Genomic DNA, 13759 nt, shown 5'->3' on the forward strand with positions numbered 1-13759 from the left:
TCAGACACTATATAAACATATGTACATCTTGGATTAATTACACTTGCCTTCAAATTCCGTACAAGGATCATGCAAGAAAACACTAAATATTCTGATGACAGTTATTAGTGAACACAGCCTCACGTTTTGCACATCCCCTTTGTGCTGAAGCCAGTGACCAAGGTTTGTCACAGCAGCAAGTTCCAGAAGTTAAGTGCCTGTTACATAAAGCAGCACTTCTTTTTCTAAGATCTGGAGCACTCTTCCCAGTTTTACTAAATGCCCCCTACTCCTGGTATTGCAGAATTTGGCAAATTATATTCTTCCTCGGTTTTACTTGCTACCTTGTGATTTTGTAAACCTCAATTTTACCTCAGCCCTCTCAAAATTAAGGTCTCACAGTCCTAGCAGTCTCTCCTCTAAAAGCAGCTGCTTCCCCAGGATGACATTAAATGCTCCTTTCTGTAGCTGCTCAGCTTCTCTGTGCCTTTCATAAGCACTGCATGCAGTTCTGGTCTCCACATCCCAAAATGTGGGCTCACCCTGGTTTTACACAGCAGAAGAATCATTCTGTCTGTTCTGTTCTCTAACACTTTTCCTTAAATTTTTTGGCTGACACATCACTATGAACTGAATGTATCCAGTCTTCATTTTAAGATATAAAGAGATGAAAAAAAAAATCCCAGTTTCCCTTGCTCTGTTTCTCCCATGGCTGGCCACCCTCATTGCAAAAAACATGCTGAGTTTTGCATTTTAAACTTTCTATGTTTAACATTCAAATGTTTTTCTATCCACTGCTTGCTCCTGTTGCTGCAAATGTGCATAAACATCACATAACTTAGTGCACAACGTACACAAACCTTCTGAATTTTCATTTTACCTGGAATAATAGTAACAAGTGATCCTGGGCTTAATAACCAGGATGTAGACATCCTTAGACACCATGTGCAAGATGAAACTGCTTCTCCTGCCTCTCTTTGGTTCCTTCTCAGGAAAGTGCTAAAGCTCAGAAACCAAACTCTGGTGCTCTAAGCAGTTGGTTTGCTTGTGACAGTAAGCAAGACTTAGTACATATTTTTGTTAGCCTCTAGAGTGAATAGCTTGAGTACTGTATACTTCAGCAAATCATATGGGACTGTCTTATCAGTAGTACAAAGACAAGAGAAAAAATCAACCTTTTTTTTTAATATAAATACATATAAACACTTGTGTCAGCTGAAATTTGTTACTTTGACACTACCTTTAGTCCATCAGAAATATTTTGGATAATTCTTAGAAAGATACCTTGCTGCATTTGTTGATAAATAAGTATCAAGTTGGGAGAAACATCTGTATAAATGTCCAGATTTACATTTGCATAATTTAGTTTATGAACACAAAAAGCACTGATTCTGTTGGTAACAATTACAACTTTTCAGGCAGTAGAAAGCACCAGCCTTAAAATACATGATTTTGTAAATCATTTGACCTAGGTGTGTCGCCCTGATTTTCAGCCTTCTGATGTGTTTTCATTCTTGGACTGGAACCTTCTCACACATGTAACATAAATAAAGACTGATACTTTGTAAATGCACATTCCTTCCAGAAGGCAGGACAAACTGATGAACTTCCAAGTTGACCACTGGGGTCAGAGAGGTGTTCCTCTCGTCCCCCAATCCCTGACCAATTTCCAAACCCTATATAAACCCCAAATCATAATAAACTTTTGCTTTCCCTCCTCACTTCTCAGCGGGTGAGTGTCGTTCTTTTCATGTCCTGATTGCCACATAGGTGCTGCCTAGATGTAAAAAGAAATACCACTGACTATCATGTCATACTTGTGATGTAAAATGGCACATGTTTAAATCTAGATAAAAGTAGTATCTGTGACACAAGCCGTGTGGGATGACCACGTTGTTTAAACTACCCTGAGCAACACTATATAGCAGATGTAGAGTTTATGGTTCCCACGTCAGAGAAGCCCTAAGCAACGGCACTGCTGTGTAAACAGGGGAGATCCAAATAAGGACTTAGCTAAGCACTTGCTTCTCTTGCATACAAAGTGGAAGCTGTGCCCATTTTGGTTGTACTTCAGTTTCTGGCCCCAGCACTGAAAACAGTACATTAAGACCTTCTCCAGAGAGGTTGGTGTGAATTCTGGGCAGAGGGAACTGGTGGGAACAGACCTTTGTGCATGTCCCATGATAGCCAGTCACTCACTGGGTAGCCCTGATCCTGCTGGAGGGCTATGTTGGCCTTAGAGTACACAGACATTGCTACTAAATAAAGGTAGAAGGTTTTCAGATTGTTTTGTTTTAAGAGAAGAAAGAAAATTAACCTCCCTGTGAGTTGTTCAAGGACTAATCTGAATCCAAACAATGAATTGCTGTCCGTGTTTTCCAGCAGAACCTGTTCAAACACAAGTTTGTTGAGGGGTTTGTCATACAAAGAGCTTTGAAATTTATTTCTTCCTTGATCCTTTGCCTGCAAATCTGGAATTGTCTTTTGCTGTATGTACAAAATTGTCCCCTCCCCATCTTCTCACATTTCCACCTGACGCAGTTCAGGTTATGAGCATTCCTGTACTGGGTCCCAACCCGCCACTAGCCAGACATGTCTGGCTCTGTCACTGTTGCTACAGCTCCTGTTTTCACATCTTCTGTCCTCACCTTTGTAGACTGAATGTTATTAACCGTTCCTCACACTTGGCATTTGCCTGTTTGTCATGTATCTTCACTAGATGCTTGTCACATAACAATTGCCTTTCCCTTCACCTCGGAGGTTTACCCTGTATCCACAGTGTATCCCTCACCCCATCTTGCCTATCTCCCCTGGGGTGGCACCTTGAGCCTCCTTCCAGACTCAGTCTCTCTTCTTGCAGCATCTGATCTCTTGCTGAGACAAAAGCCACAGCACCTTTGCTCTTTGGCCATGTTTTCTGGTGTCCACCAGAAGCCATTGACACATTTCACTGTTCTCAGTGTTTGTGTCCTGCCCTTTGGTGTTCACAGTTCCATAGAAGTGCTGTACACAAACAATGGGCACTACCTCGATGAAGGGCTCGTTTTGCAGGTCAGCACGGTGTGTTAAGTAATTGCAAGCGCTGAAATTGCAGTATTAAATGTAAATTGCAAAGGTTAAAATTAGCTTTATCCACCAAATCCCCACATTTTTATATTTCCCTCTGAAAACCCTTTTATCAACTTCATTACAGCTGTTAGCACTTGTTTTAATTAAACCCATAACGCAGCATGAGGATCAGTTAACCAGTTTTCAGAGAAAATCAGCAAGCAGTTCCTATTTTATTTTACTGTCATTCTTCACATGCTCTGCTTTGGTGTACATTATGAAAATGTTGGTAGAGGATTCTGTATCTCAGGGAAGGATAATGGAAACACGAAACTTCTCACTTCTAGGCTGGTTTTACAGTTCAATTTAGGTTCTTAAGTTTTATAGAAGTATTTGATGTCTGACTGCAGCTTGGATGTCCTCATTCAAGGAAACAGGTGGCCTTATCATCCAAGGCAGAGGATTATAAGGCCACCTCACCATGTCCAGATCCCTCTTTGTCAGTCCCAGCAAAAAATGATTGGCTTGTAGAGCTGAAAAATGCTTGCTGCCTTCAACTGTGACTTAAATCACGTCTGCATAGGAAACTAATTGAATGGGTGTTCCGTGTAAAGTGCTGTTCCTGAGGAGTTTTTTGACTTTAATTCTCAAGGCTATCAGCCCAGAAGAGTTGCATTAGAAAGAGGAAAAGAAGAATCTGGTTTTAGAGAATGCAGCAGCACTGCCTTTTGTTGCAGTTGCTTTGAAGTGTCTCTCCATTGACATCTAGTGTCCGTACAGGAAGATCTTTAAATTCCTTGAAGCCATGCTGGCAATATTTATCGATAAATTTTTAAATATTTTTTTTTTCCTTGTGTAGTTATTAAGAGCTCTTATTGATTATACCAGGTCAGCCAGTAGGTGAGACTGATGGTGCAAACACAGCAATCTCCCTACTCCTAACAGTGAATCAGAGACATCCATGTGTGTCTATGTTCTGAATGGCTCCAGGAACCCTTTTCAATACTTTGCAAAAATATTATCCCTTAAATTTTTTTCTGTAAATACCTGTAAAATATTTTATATCTGTATCTCTTTCCTCAGAGCATACAAGCAATTGTGAACCAATGAATATTCAATACAGATCTTATGAAGTATTGTACTTTGTACTCAGGCATTATTCTAATCAGATTTAATTAAAGAAGAGTATTTTCAATGATAGCAATCTATTTTTTTACACTCAGTTTTATCACTGAAAGATACTTAATGAAGAAGTATCTTTATTCTTCAAATGGTGGGAGTTATTTTCATATTTATTTATTTATGCTGTAGAAATCCCAAGTTTTTCCAGAAGGATTTCTTGTTCTACTTTTGCAAAATCTTGAACAATGGCAGTGAGCAATTACTCATGTCATTACTGTACACTTTGCTCTGTGAGCAGCTCTTCCTTTGCAGTACTTCCTCCTGCTCCTTCAGTCAGCCTGAAGTGCTTCTGTTGGGGTGTGCACACAGGGGCCTGTGCCAAAGTTACAGCCACATCATGCTTGGTCCTAGACTGATGTGAAGTCCTTCACTACTCTGAAAACACCCTGGACATTCATACTTGGATTATTTCCATTGTTATCTGCTCACAAAGGCAGTTATTCCAAATAAATTATGTTATGAAAGCTTAACAAGATATGTTGTCTTAATATTTGTGTTGCAGCTTCAGGAAAAGACAACTGGTTCAAGGATGCACACCAGACCCAGCTTTAGTCCATGATGGACTCAGTGTATCCAGGGGATTCATGGACTCCATCATTTCTTGACGGTGTTTTATGATTCATCCCTTTCCAGCCTTTCCTCAATATCTCATAAGCCCCAGGTGAGCTCTCTCTTGAATTGGTGATACCTGACATAGCAGGGTCCTGTCCTTCCTGGCTGGTGGAAGCTGCTGGTGTGAAAATAATAGCTCTTTGCCTTGGAACAGCAGGAAACCTGCTGAAAAAGAGCTAGAACAGCCTTGAACTTCTCCTGTGAAGGTCAGAGGAGAGTGAATCAGTATTTTCCACCATTTCCTGAAAACGAGCAGTCACCAATTTCTATGGACAGTCACATATTTTCCCTCTTTCTCCTTTCAGTGTTCTGTTATTTAAAAATGCTCATTACATTAACTGTCAGAGAGTCTGTGTTGAAAGAACCTGCTGAATCAATGCATCCAGAATAAGAATGACAGCATCATTAAGATGTATCCTGCTTAGATTATTCATAATTTAACTATAAAGCAAAACATGTGATCATGAGTAATAAAGGAATGTGACATAAATTATTTCATTCAGAGCAGTGCTTTAAGGCAGGCAACTGGCAAAGCTGCTGCAACAGCACCCGGAGCCTTTAATTGCAACTGCTTGTGATTAGGGTTACAAATAGATGTTTATGTCTGGTTTGGCCATGATCCTTTGGCCACCCCAACTTTTCATTCCCGATAGGGCTCAGTGCTTCCAGCAGCCCCAGATTTTCCCTCCATGGCGCCAATGGAAGGAGGCAGGAGCCAAGAGCATCGTGTTGCTATGGCAACACATCCCACTTCCCTGGGGATCATGTTGCCTCGGCGACATCGGCGACATCAGGCGGGCAGTGCCGGTGGATCAAATCGACTCAGAGCAGCTGCCCCCTGGAAAGCAGGACACTGGTTTTATATCTATAAATATAAATATATATAAATAATATATCTACCTGGCTCCAGTAGCGTGGGAGGCCAGAGGTCCCCGGGCTGATGAATGCAGGACCCTGCACTCACAGCAGGGGCTGGGCCAGGAGAGGGTGACTCAGGTGTGTGATCCTTCAGGTACTGAGACGAGGCTACAGCCAAAAGGAGCTTCCCATTACCATCTAGTGTGTTAAAATAAGACGGATGGCAGGCAAGCCAATGTCAGTTCTGCTGAAGGGAGCAAATGTTGGGGCCACTGTCCTTGGTTCCTGTGATCAGGACCTGCAAACATAGCACAAGATCAGAAGTCATTGCCTCTTGTTGCACAATCTTTCTGTGAATAGAGGTGAACTTGTACATTGATTTTAGGGTAGCCCAGTGCTGCTTTTCACTGTGTCACATTCAGTGTACCCAGAACAATGTAGGCAGCGGATTAAAGATCAATTTGCATAGGCAAATGCTTGTGTTAATGCTGTGAGCACAGAGACTCCCTCTTGTGTGCCTGCAGAAACTCCAGCGACCAGCCCCAGGCCACAGGAAAGCAGTGACAGGATCTCAAGAGCTCCCAGACTCTTTGTCACAAGAGTGGTTTTGGATATCTGCACCAAACCTTCTGTGGACTTCACTGGAGCCCTCTGTGTAACTGCCAGTAAGAACAGGGGGTTCAAAGCTCAGTGTGTGGACATCAGTTATCCACAGCACTTGGAGAGCTATTTGAGAAGCAGAAAGATGATAAAGGACAGACAAATTTGCATAAGACAGGTAAATTCCTTGTAATTTCTCCATTCCTGTAGGAATTTCTTCTCCCTTCACTGTTGCATTAAGAAACCTCTTGCCTACTGTAATTAGCCCTTGAATAAACAACATCTCTGGAACACAAGTCTCTATTGTCATGATTTTGTGAGTTAGAAGTGCTTTGCTTTTTTTTTAAACTTTACACTAATTATTGCAGAAGAGCAGAGCCTGCTCCAGGGAGCCTGGTGTTACTTTTTGCCTCTGGAAATATTACCATATGCTGCAGAACTGTGTCTCAATGGTGTTAACATACCTGGCTTTAAGTAGATATTGCCTGTACTTGCAGCTATACCCTATGAGTTGCTCTAGCCTTGTATTTCTGACATTAGCCTTACTCTCTCTGAGCCATTCTGTGTGCATTTTCCACACAACATTAGCTGTCTTTCTTCTCACAATGAGAGCTATGGTTAATTGTGTTTACAAAGGATTCCTGAACTGTGGGAAATGTTTCTCAGAATGTGCGGTTTTGCATCATTTAGCCTTGAAAGGATGCTGCTTCCCCTGACCTCTTGATGGTTTTTTCTCAACGACTCTGGTAATTGCATCAGTAGCCTTGGGAGTCACATTTTCCTTTCACATCTAGGAAAGATCCAACCTTTCCTTACCCTTTCTCAGAGGAATCACATATCCAGTCCCTCAATCACACCAGCTCTTTTTCTGGCTTCTTGTTTCACCCCTGTCCCAAATAAACTCTGCCACTTTCCTGGGTCATCATTTCCACCGCTACACTTTTCTGTGAAATCCTCGGTCTTTCCTCTCCTCTCCTGCATCAAACATACTTTTTGTCTTCTCCATCAACATCCTTTACAACCAATCTTCAGTCAGGTCTGTCAGCATTTGTTCTGACAGCATTGTCCCCAAAATTCTGACAGCATTTTGACACCATATCAAACAGATGTGATAGGTTTTTTCCACACCTCCCCACCTGGGGAGCTGGGCAGAGTCTTGCAGAGAGGTTTTGGGGCGCAAAGACCAGCATGGTACCACATGCTCTCTCCTGTTGAGGAGATTCATCTGCCATGTTTCACTTATACTTAAAATCAAATTGCCTTGAGAAAGGCTTTTTTTTTTTTTTTTTTTTTTTTTTAAATTCAGCACACTGAGAAAGTGAAAAATGACAGCCAGGAGTGCACCCCAAACCCACAGGGGTTTCAGGTTCTGATGTCACCTCAAAGCCACTCAGTCCCCACACTGATGCTCCACGTTATCTGCAGTTGTGTGGAGGGTTCCCTTTCAAAGGCATGTAAGCAATGTCAGGTCCTTGAGGTTAACCTGCAGTCAGCAAGAAGCTGTAGGCAGCACACAGAGAAAAAACCTGTTTCCTCTTTCTCTTCACACATCTTCAAAGGGACTGGTTTTTCTGAGTCACAGCTAACGCAAACCTGTTGGAAAATATTCAGTCTAGATTTATACCTACGGCTCAGAGGAACATGAAAGGCCATTTAGTGTTCAAAGTATTATTTTTAATTATTAATCAAGCCCCCTGTCTGGCTGAGCTCTGTCAGGCCCTTCTTTGGATTTTGTAGAGTTTATTTCTCTTGTCATCCTGAGCAGACTTTGACGTGCAGAACACAAGCTTGTTGATGAAATGAGTGGATTGCTGGCAAAGTTTGGCTCTGTCTCTGCATTTGCAGAAGGATCTCAGTGCAGGGGATATGCAGTGCAGTAGTTCTTTTGTTCATATTTAATCATACAAGAAAGAAGAGTGTAATTAAGACCTGTCTCCCTCAATCTCCTCCCTGCCTCCGAATATTTCAACCCTTTGAGATAAAGGAAATGGAGCTTTTTCTGACAGAAGAGTGCAGCCCAGAGCATATCAGGAGTGATTCTACCCCATCACTCTGCAGTTTCCATTTGACAACATTTTCCCTCTGAGCAGTTTCCTATGTGAAGGAACCAGCCATTAGAAATAGCACTGCAAGTACCAAAATCTGATCAAAGCTGGAAGCAGAGTGTTTGCTCTTGGTTTTCTTTGCACCTTTGACAGCCCAGCTTGCTTCACTGTCCCCCTCAATAGCTGACTGATTTCTCTTTAGCTGAAAACACCCTTAGGCAGTTACTAGATTTCAGGATGCGGGATCAAAAGGGGTGTTGGCTCAGAAATAGACTTTTTTTTTCTATTTAGCTATTTTAGCTGTTTATTGTCTGCTTAGCTTTGTATCTCAAGGTAAATTCACTTCATTTGTGCTCCAAATCTACCAACCTCTCAAAAGCCCAGCACAGGGTTATGAAAGACATGCTGCCAAAGAATCCTGAAAATTAAAAATACCTCATTGAAAATGGTGTTTCAGGTTTGCAATTTTGGTTGGCCTTGGGCTGAAATGAAACCACACCAGCAAAGACAAGAAATTACTGGAAAGGCAGAGAAGGATGAATTGACCCACGGGACCCCAGGCCAAGGGCAGGCAGCAGGGGGAGGTGTTCCAGGATCCTGATGGGGCAGGGTGGTCTTCAACCAGACCAAAGAGAAACATCCCACGGCTGAGGGAACCCTGCCAGAGAGCTACAGAAAAACAGTCAGTGGGAAGACTGTTGATTGATGAAATTGCCTCAAAGGAGGAAGGAGGGAGGAGGCTCTAATACGTAAACACTTTAATTGCCAAGTTGTTTATTCTGAGCTTTCCTAAGAGCTGACAGGGTAAGTGTTATTGCTGCTTCCCAGGCTATGTAACAGGCACAGAGAGAAGTTTTCCACTTAGTGGCAGGGTTATTAAATTATAAAAAAGATAAGAGTTTATCATAGAAGCAATAAGCTGCTATTCTCTCAAGACTTTACTGCTGAACTTAAGAAGAAATATTGTGAAAACCAAAGTAGTGTTCAAAAGGCAGAAATCTGCTACAGAAAAAAATGCTGACTTACATCTTGTTTCAATTTGTAAAACTGTTTTTACCTACAGAGAGGCTTTAAACAAGGGGAAAATATATTCCAGTTGCTTGGGATCAAAATCCAAGTCTCAGACACACAAAGGCTAGTCCAGAGGGAGAAGCTGCTGAAAAAAGCCATGGCAAATGAGGGACTCAATGGGGATGTAAACTGAAGGGGGGAAAAGGACAAAACAATAAAAAATGTTCTTGCAGTAGCAAAAGCGCAGCAAAAACATGAGCTTTGACTATGTGGGGAATAAACAAAAGGTTATATGGGAGGATTTCTTGGGAGTTAGTGAGTGTGAAGGTTGCACGGTGGCAGTGCTGGCGCTTAGAAGGAAAACTGCAAGAAGGTTGGTTTAACTGGGAAGAGGCTATTCCCATAGTGGAGAAATACAGACATGATGAGCCCAGGAAAAATGAGTGAAATGGAATGGAAAGGACAAAATGAAATGGAAGTAGGAGCCATGGCTAGGTGCCCACAGTGTGTCCTGCTGCAGCCAAGCACAAGCAGAGAACATGGCCATGACTGGGGTCTGGAGGGGGCCACAGCCCAGCACAGCAGGGATGCACAGGTCCAGGCTCTGCTGCTCTGCATCCTGCCACTATCATGGTCCTCCTTTTCTGCTCAGACCTCCTTGGACCCCACCACAGGGATGGGGCAGCCCCTTGCCTCACAGGGATTTTCTCTATCCAAAGCAGCACATCTCGAGCTCTAAAAAAAACCCAAATAAATATTAGTTACTTTTAAACGGAGATATTTGAAGATCAAAGAAATAAATAACGAAGGCAAAAAAGACAAAATTGAAAAACTGTTACCCTGCTTCAGGAAAGTATTTGATCAAGTGCCAGACATGGAAGGTCTGCTCCAGCTGCTGTTTTCTGAAGCTCAAGCAAAGGAAAGACTTGCACTGCACTAGTGGTCTTCAGACTGAAGCTGTGTGTAAGAATAGGAAGTGATGGTATCTCATGTTAAAGGACACAGTTGCTTGCCCAGTTATCCCTATCACAGGATTCAGATTCTGCTCACAGTCAAAAGCAAATAGTTTAAAATACACTCTAAACTAGGCCAGTACTTTGGGAAAGGTCAAATTCTTTTTGGAATTCTGAGCAGTATATTTTTTTACAGGAAAAGACCCAATAAAGAAGGGAAAATAGAGGAGGCAGCAGGCACTCACTGTATCAGCAATTCAGGCTCCCAGACTGCTCAGACAAACTGCCCTCAGGGAAATGAGATTATACTTTACCTCTGACATATATAGAATAACAGATTTCTCATTCATCTCTAAATTCATATTCAAACTGATTAGGCAAGAGCTACTGGAACAGGAGGAAAGTCATGACCAAACCTTAGAAGCAGTATTTGCCAGATGAAGTCTCAGGGAACATTCTTTTGGAAATGAATACTGCAGTCACTGGAAGAAGTTAGAGAAATTAGGGATGACAGTTCCTTGCTTTCAGTAAATGGAAACCTACTTATTTACGTATTTTTATGAAGACAAATTGCTTAAGCAATATTTATGGCAAAGAAGGTCTTTAATTTTTTTTGAGAAAAAATTAAGAGTAATCAAGAATAAGTAAAAAATTAAATAGTAAATAAATTCTTAAAATCAGAAAAATTTAAAAAGTATATTTAGAATTAATTTAGTTTGAACTTTGTGGCATATGACAAGAAAATCTGGTCTCTTATGAAAATGGAAATCAAATGGTAAGGATCATTACTGTCAACATTGAAGAGCACCAGTGTTTTCAGTAAGATGGTTACATATTGTAGCAAAATGTGTACTGGTGTTGATTACTTACTCAAAAAAAGTTTATATTTGAGATATTTTGACATAAACAAAAAAGGTGTAACAGTTTGTCAACTGTTACATTAGTTAAATATACAAAAAAAAATCTCAGAGGAAAATAAGAAAGAAACAAATTTAGAATGTCATAAGAACACAAGAAGTTATGGATTATGCCTTCCCAGCTGGATGCTACCAGGCATTTTAAATTTTGAGGGGCACTTGAGTTGGCATCCTGTGTGCAACAAGCTTACAAATGAAAATGAGCCTTTTCCCCCCAAAATATGTCACCTCCTTATTCACTTGTAGGCCTTTATGGAGTCTTAGAAAATGCTGTGTCCTGCCAGAGCCAAATATCACTGCTGAATGCCAAGGGGGTCACATCTCCCCTGCAGGAGCTGCAGTCTGTGATCTGGGTTTGAACACGCTGAGCCCAGGCTGGCTGTGCAGGGGCTGTACCCACGGAGGAAGGACCTGCAGCCACATCACCAAGAGATGTTTCTGACATTTGACACAGAAAAGGCTCTGAAGGGCTGGAGCAGAGCCTGTGGGCAGAGTCCCCTCCAGGGAATTTCCTCCTCATCCTCTCCATCACTAAATGATGCAGACAAAGTGGGTCACTGGTTGACAAGACTTCAGACAAATGTTCTGTGGATCTAAGGCTTTATGAATCTCAGTTATTATTCATGTCCTGTTGAAATCATCTGTGTACATAACAAAGCTGAGTTTTCATCACCAGATCACCCAGGTGGGGTTGGCACTGCAGTTCACCCTCACATTCCTGAATATGTGGATACCTGTGACTTTGGAAAGATTTTTCCCTTAGAAGCTAAATTGTAGGAAATCTCAGAAAGTGACACACAATTGCCAAAGGTCTTACTTGGGAAAATACTTGTGGGCAAACATTTAACAGTTTTCAAGGCTCCTAGCAATCATGTTTCTGCCATGTGACTAATATGATCAGCAGCTCTGTCAGCAAGTAAAACCAGACATGAGAATCAAGATGAGGCTCTTCCACGGACACCTTGCTTCAAGATCTTACCATTATTCTGAGCACAGCTTTAGCAGGTGAGTTGAAGTGTGAATAAAAGGGAAACAAAGCAAAAAGGAAACACCCTAAATCCAGCAGGCTGGATGCTGTCAGTTTTGCCATCACCAGCAGCAGTCAGGATGGAGAAAGGCTGGGCAGTCTTTTGTTCAAAAAAACAGTGCTTGTTTACTGATGGTGTAAATGTTGCTAAGCAATATGGATTAAATTAAACCCCTTATCCTTTCCCAATGTCTACACCACCTTCAGCAAAGAATGCTCTGTGAATATAATAAAAGTTGGGGGGTTATTCCAGATCAGTCAAATTTAATTATAGAGGAACCTATAGAAGACAGATTACCAGCCAACTACTCAATAAGGAAACTTTTACATATATTTAGAAATCAATACCCATTCTGTTAACCAGATGTGCCAATGCGAGAGGAAACCAATAGAGAACAGAACAGAAAATATCAATATGGCTGATAGAAACTATTATATTTTTATTTTAAAAAGGTATGTAGAAGAAATACAAGATGGGGGGAAAGGCATTATATAAGGTTAGGCTGAGTAAGACATCAGCTTGGAAAAGAACCCAAAGGAGAAAGGCCCAGAAAGTTAAAAACTATTGCAGGAAAGACAAAGAGGAACAATTTGTTATTATTTCTCACAAGACAAGATTTAAACGACGTCAACGAAACCATTCAGCCAATCTGAAACAAAGCAGCACATAATTGAGCAGTGCCACTCACTACCATCAGATACTGGAGAGGCCAAACCCAGAAAGGTGTCTGGAAGGTAATTGTATTTAAAACCAAGCCTAGAGCTCCAGATGTGGATACAGGCTCCAGCCCAGTAAATCCAGCTGGTGGCTGTGGATGGCAGAGCTGGTGGCAGCACCCTGGGGACGCACAGCTGCGTTTTCTGTGCCCCTGTTCTTCTCACTGCAGGCAGAGCTTTGTGCTGGGAGACCCTCAGTCTGAGGCCCAAATCCCATTCCTAATGACACAGCCTGCTTTTATCTTTTCCAGAAAGAGTGCCCTTAGCTTTATTAAATTCTGCTTGCTGAAGGAGTGAGGCGGAGGAGCCGTGCTTCACAACCCAGGTCCCTTTGGGACAGGGCACTACAGACATCCTCACCCACCCCGGTGCCCAGAGGAGCGTGGAACGAAGCAGAGGGAGAGAAGAGATGTCAGCACAGACCTGTCCTCGGGAAAGGCTGCTTTCCTGGGAAGGTCTGCTCTCCCAAAGTAGCAGGCAGCTCTGGCATCTCTGGACATGCCCACACTGGAGAGAAGGACAGCTGCAAGCTGCATTTTGTGACCATTAATGAGAGAAATGCCAAGAACACTCTGTGCTTTTGGGGCAAAGGATGAATGCTTCATCCTTTGAGCTGCACCCATAGGGAAGAAAATAGGGAAAACCCCAACAATTTGTCATCAGCATCTGAGATTCATCCACGTCACAAAGAATTGCTCATGTCGGGAGAGACAGATATTTCACAGCAGCGCCATGTCACCCATTAGCCCTGGCAGGCACAGGAACACCCGCAGGTGCCTCCCCAGCCCAGGGAAACTGAACTTCATTGTT

The sequence above is a fragment of the Sylvia atricapilla genome, chromosome 11 (assembly GCF_009819655.1).
Source record: "Sylvia atricapilla isolate bSylAtr1 chromosome 11, bSylAtr1.pri, whole genome shotgun sequence".
Lineage (NCBI taxonomy): Eukaryota > Metazoa > Chordata > Aves > Passeriformes > Sylviidae > Sylvia > Sylvia atricapilla.